At 35.4% G+C, this 6,419-nt stretch overlaps 1 non-coding gene across 1 annotated transcript; it reads right to left on the bottom strand.

Moving 5' to 3' along the window:
- Window positions 1-5,426: 5,426 nt before the first annotated feature.
- On the bottom strand, window positions 5,427-5,546 carry LOC138140980 (5S ribosomal RNA). The gene has a single exon (XR_011162882.1). It is a non-coding gene; the product is annotated as a 5S ribosomal RNA (ribosomal RNA).
- Between the last annotated feature and the right edge of the window lie 873 nt (window positions 5,547-6,419).

Here is a 6,419-nt window from a genome sequence, read left to right on the forward strand (position 1 = left end):
AAGGTACCAAAGCCGTCACCAAGTACACCAGTTCGAAATAGATGTTTTTCGTTTTCGACACATTTATAAACGGTTCTTTTCAGAACCACAAAAACTCTCGAACAAAAAAGAAAAAGACGTGAAACAGCGATTTTTAATTAACTTTTATTATGTCATTATGACAGCGAAAAAATATGAAAAATGTTACATACAGTTTAAGAAAGCGAGAAATGCAAAATTTTTCTATAAAAAATAAACATGCTATTTAAGCTATGTAAATATATTGGATGAACAGTAGGCCCTTTAGGTTTCATGCATTATCGGTATTTTGCACCCATGCCTATCCAACTTGTAGTTATGTGGTTATTGTATTCGAAATAATTTAGTTGATTGAGGTTATGTTATGAATAAATTTCTATTTTGCCAGAATACAACTCTTCGGAAGAAGAAATCAAATAAACAATCGTACATCTGCTGAACAACCTAGTTGATGGTTGATGGATTTGCATTACCCAGCATATAGCCTAAATGTTCATCTTTAGTGAAATTAAAATTACTTAGCTTTTTTAAGAAAGAAAAAATTAGAACGAATTCTCATCGAAAAAACCGCGATTCCTACAAATGATACAGATGGTTTTGTAGTCGCGTATGTTATTGAATACAATGAGCCGACATTTTTCCGACTCTTTGTTTCATCGAAAACGTTGTTGACATTAGCAAGGAACGTTAAGGATTCCCTGAAACAGACAATTTCACTGTTTTGGAATAGCAGTATGTGCAAATGAGAGGACAGAAGACTTTGAAAAAAGGAGTGAACAAAACTGTACTTTAGTACAGAATGTTATGTTTATTTTAATTTCAATTGTTCCTGTTTTAATGAGATTTTTTATGTTCCTAAATCATTTTCTATTTTATTATCTCTACCTAGCATAAAAATTAAAATACTTTGCAACATTACGTTATTATACATTGCATATCTGACATAAAATACTTGCAAAAATTACTTAGCTAATTAATATTACGCATGACAACTCACATTATTTACTTTGCAAAACATTATAGAATACATAACAGATAATTGTGACCCTGTGTATTGTTCATTGGAATTAAAATAAAAAAAACGTGATTTCGTCAATCGCCGTTATTTGCGACTTCAGGCAACTGTCGCTAAGAGCTATTTTTGTTTCTCCGTTCAATTTCCCGATAAAATCGTCGACTTAGTTATTAACTTTATAATCTTTTTAATCATTCTTCAGTTAGGTGGTATCAATAATACCACAATAGCCATGTTGCCGGAGTTTTTTGATAAAAGACTTGCTAGTTGGAATACAGAAAATATTTACCAAACACCTATTCACGATAATAAACCGGGGCACTATTGTGGGTTTTCGGTTGGTTTTATATTATATTAGGTACTCACACCTTCGTAACGTGTCTCCACGAAAAAACGTCACTTTCACACTAACCACCTTTCGTTTTAACTCTCGCGACGATAACTGAAATGTTGACGCGCGCCGGACAGATTCACGGACATACAACCACCCACCCACCCCGCGCCCCGGTTTCCGTCTGGACTGGTTCTGTCGTCCGAGTGAGTGCCAAAAATTAGCGTTCGTCTATTAAATGATTGTCGGATGATGATTATTGACGGACACTTTTATCGCACCCGATCACACTTTAGTTACTACCTACGTTTAGTATCGACGACGCATCGTTTCGATTATTGAAATTCGAATTGAATTTTTTTTTTTTCTAGTTTTCGACGTAGATTCGCGTGACACAAATATTATGAGCCTTTTTGGATCGATTTCGTGTGCATCACGCCATTTCTACGGGCGAACGTGAATGTGTGATGTTGACGTGATGGAAGCAACGTTTAGGCAATCCGCATTACGTATTACTATCAATTATATTTTAAACGAATGAAAACTTCAATTCAGAAGTGTGATAATCCCGATCCATTCAAGTTTTGTTAATTTTAGATTAAAAATGCGTGAGTATTGTACTATTGCTAACGATAAAACGATAAAAAGAACAAGAGCAACGGGCCATTAAGTTAATTTAAAAATAACTCGTACCGGATAAGTCGAATACGTATCCAGGGAAAATTTATTAATTTTAAAATTAACAATAAACGAAAAAAAAAGAACAAGATTTCCGTCAGCTGTGTCATAAACGGAGACCGGCGGAAACAGGTTCTCGCCTCCCACCACTTTTGTGTAGCGGCCGCCAAATCAATTTTGTTTTTATATAATTGATTCAAAAAATTGAAATTCACGCATAGTTATCTGTGCCTGAAGTGGGTCATTTTCATTGCATTGTTAGTAAGATCGAAACCATAGAAACCATACAAAACGCATACGACTATTTCTGTTTTTCATTTCACGCACTGTTTTTTATTAGTTACCTAGCAACATGGTCACTGCATTGAAACTTCAGAGTTCCTTCAAAAATTTGAATTTTTAATTTCAATTTTTTGAATCAATGATAGAAAAAATATTGTTTATATTTAATATAAAAATAACTATTGTGGAAAACAGCAAAAAATAAAATAATACCACTAATTGGCGGCTGGTCAGGATAGACCTAACGTTCGAAATTTAGAAAAATATTTTTTTTATTTTAATACTGTTACTTTTCTAATGAAGTGCGAAATAAGTTGTGCCCCATAGCTATCTTTTTTATTTTTCACTACGACAATTACAAAGTGTTGATATTCACAACTTTTCGTGAGCACTTCGATAGAAATGAACAAGAACGCAGGAAAATTCCACACCGAATATTAATATTCTGTCTTGGCCCATGTTTATTTTTATCTACCGCAAAACAAAATGTTCGGATTTGTCAGGGGTATTCTGATTTAAAAAAAGAAGAACATTTGACGAATATTTTAAGTCTCAAACGTTTGGAAAATAATGCAACAACAATTCATAGACTACAAAAAAGCCTATGATTCAGTACCACATTCATGGTTAATTAAAATTCTTAAAATTTATAAAATTAATATTAAATTAAATCACCTTCTTTATATGGATGACATAAAACTTAACAATAACTGAAAATCAATCAATATGTCGTGGTCATTACGAAAATTTAGAATATATAACTAAAGAAGGAGAAATCATTAAAAATTTAAATAAAGGAGAATTTTATAAATATTTAGGTATTAATCAATCAAATCATATTCAACATTCAATTATAAAATTAAATCTATTCTTTTGGTGTTATAAAATGGTCCAAAACTAATTTAAAGAATATAAATATTCAAACTAGAGTTCTCTTTACAAAATTTTGTAAACATCACCCCAAATCTGCTGTTGAAAGATTTAATTTACCACGCGAAAATGGTGGTAGGGGTTTTTCAAATCTAGAAATTCTACAACACAATCAAATTGCTTCACTAAAAAATTATTTTCTCAATAGAGCTCGTGATATGACACTATAGCAAATATAAAACAAAAGTCTTTACATGGGAGATATTTTAAAGAGCTGAGGGTTTTATATTTGCAATACAAGATCTTGCACCGTTTTGGCTCACAGCGAATATAAAAAACGTCATGATATATTCGCAAAAATTATACACATGAATTTAGCAGTTAAATTCAATTTATTAAAGGATACACAACCACATTACATTTATAAACCAGAAAGTTGTTTAGAAAATGACAATTACAAATTATATTTTGATCGCACAGTTTTAACTGACATTCACATTCAGCATAACAGACCAGACATTATTATTTTAAATAAACAACAAAAGCAAGCATATCTTTTAGATATAGCTGTTCCAAATTCACACAATATAACACAGACATATAATACAAAAATTAATAAATATATTATTATAATTTCAGCAACAGGAATAGTACCGCAATCTCTTTTTAAAAATTTAAAAATTTTGGACTTAGAGAACACATAAAACACAAAAAAGTCAAAATGTGGAGGCGAGACGCCGGTAATTATGTTGATAAGCACTGCACTACTGCCGCCGGGTGGAGGTGGGATACGAAAAGAAGATGGGAAAAACCGAATTTTATTATCGTATTTAATTGACGTCACAGTTACTTTGGCGAAACAGGAGCTCGCTTTTCGAAGGCATGATGAAAAAGACAGACGAATCAATTTGATATATAAAACCTAACAGGAACGGCTGGTCCATGAGGTCATTTGGGTAATGACCCCCTAAAAAATAAAGGTTTTACCCAACACCAGCCGCGACTGCAATGTACACAAGATTTTTTCTACAATCGCAACTATGACTGCTACATATTATGTTATTTCAACCAAATCAGAAGTACAATAATTTTGAAAAGTAAGTGCAATGTATACTTCTAAATCTATCTAAATTTATTAATATGTAATTTTTTTCAAAACTATCGATCTTTCTTTGAAACATTTTCAATTCACAATTCACTGTTGGAAGCGCTGTACTTTTTAGTATAAATACGTATACGAAAAATTAAAATAATAGTTGAATTAACACATCGTTAAATGTTACGAGGAACATAGTTTTTTGGATTACACAGCAAAATCTTGGAATTTCAGTCCGATATTACTCCATTGAGTCTTTGGACTCACAAATAAATACCTCGAAAAGCCGACAAACATCTGTCTAGAACTTTTCTAGTAACCAGAGGGTATCGTAAACGACCCGTGTTTAGACCTCTTTCGTGAAAGTGACCGACCGCCGGCGCCACTCGATTTCGTCATAAATCTCAGCCGTACCCCCCACGATAATTGACAAGTCTGTCATACAGCCCTACCATTTAAAACCTTTATTCTCTTCGTTTTAAAAATAGTTTCGCATGGTTTTTCTCTCTTCTCGTTTTACAATGGTCCAGTGACTAATAAATGAGTGTTGTGTTATGAGTTTGTTCGAGCTCAAAAAAACGTGGTTCGAAATTGTTTAACGTTTAACGAATGGTAAGTTATTCTAGTTTTTATGTTGGTCTTAACGTGTTAGGGGCCAAGAATACAACATTGTCTGTCCATTATAACATAGAACTGATATGTTGAATTCAGATCTCTAATTATTTAAAAACCAAAAAAATAAAGCAGCAGTCAAAGTGGCATGTACGCGTAACCTAATATATATTTTTTTTACATTAAAAGATCGCCGTCTTCCTCGTCGCACTTACGACATTTGCATATGTTATCTTTGTTAAACTCACGGAAGGAATATAATGAACCGGTCACCCGTCCAAGTGCTGACCGCTGCCCGCGTGGCTTACCTTCGGTGATCGAACGACAACCTTTACCGTTTGACGAGTTTTTATTCTGCAATTGTTTACAATTAATCGACAAAAAAAATTGTTTTCTTAATTATCTAGTACTTAAAGCTATGAATCTACATGATACGGGTCTGTGCATGTTTCCGAATACCTGCACGAAAAACAAATCGGTTCGGTGGTTGCTATGGATTTCAAAAAAAAACAAAAAGTGTTGGGGGGCAACGGCACGCGGTGTTCCCAAGCGGTCACCCATCCAAGTACTGACCGCGCCCGACGTTGCTTAACTTCGGTGATCGGACGAGAACCGGTGCTTTTCAACGTGGTATGGCCGTTGCCGTGGTGTTTAGGTGTGATCGTTGGTGTAAAATATATTGCTTTTAACATTCCGATGCACGAATATGAACATCAAAACGCGATGCGTTTCGTTTCCGTATGCACTTACCCTCTGACGACCGACGTCGGACCGAACTAACGGGAAATCCCACAACAACCACCACGTCACGCTCTAACGACAAGAGAGACTACTAGACGGACTGGCGATCTCCCGCGTCGCACATTTTTCGACCGCCGGCGGCGGTGGAAAATCCAGAATTTCACCCCACCCACCGCGCTGCTTGCTCCGACGACGACGAGATTCCCACATTTGGATCGACCGAAATATGTAAGTAATATCAGGAAGTTCCGATTTTCGAGAGGAGACCTGTGTTTCTATTTACCTATCTATAATAATTATCGTTATAATCATCATATCATTATTATTATTATTAACATTATTATTTATTACCATTATTATTATTATTATTATTATTTATCGTCCCTCGGATTCGGCGATCTTCGAAAATCCAAGTTGGACCGTTAGACATTCGAACGCGGTGTGCGTGGCTGACGAGTTGTTATTTTTGGCGTTTTTCTTCGATCTTCACCCCGACTTCGGACGACGCAGGTCGGACACGAAATTACGAAGAGAGAAAGACGGAAGAAAGGAAGAAAACCTGAAGATCCGTCGAAGAAAATATCGGAAAACTCGTAGGTGCGGCATCGGTCGGACGATGAAGACCGTCTCCTTTCGGATGATCCTCTCGACGGACTTTCGGCCGTCCCGAAGGGTCCGGACGGCAACGGGACCCGTCGTCGACTCGTCCCGTTTCAACTTCCGCCGAAAACGATCGACCTGAACGTCGGAGAGGCGGTTCGCGGCATCCTGTTGTC

Source organism: Tenebrio molitor, unplaced genomic scaffold, assembly GCF_963966145.1.
Source record: "Tenebrio molitor unplaced genomic scaffold, icTenMoli1.1 SCAFFOLD_699, whole genome shotgun sequence".
Taxonomy (NCBI): domain Eukaryota; kingdom Metazoa; phylum Arthropoda; class Insecta; order Coleoptera; family Tenebrionidae; genus Tenebrio; species Tenebrio molitor.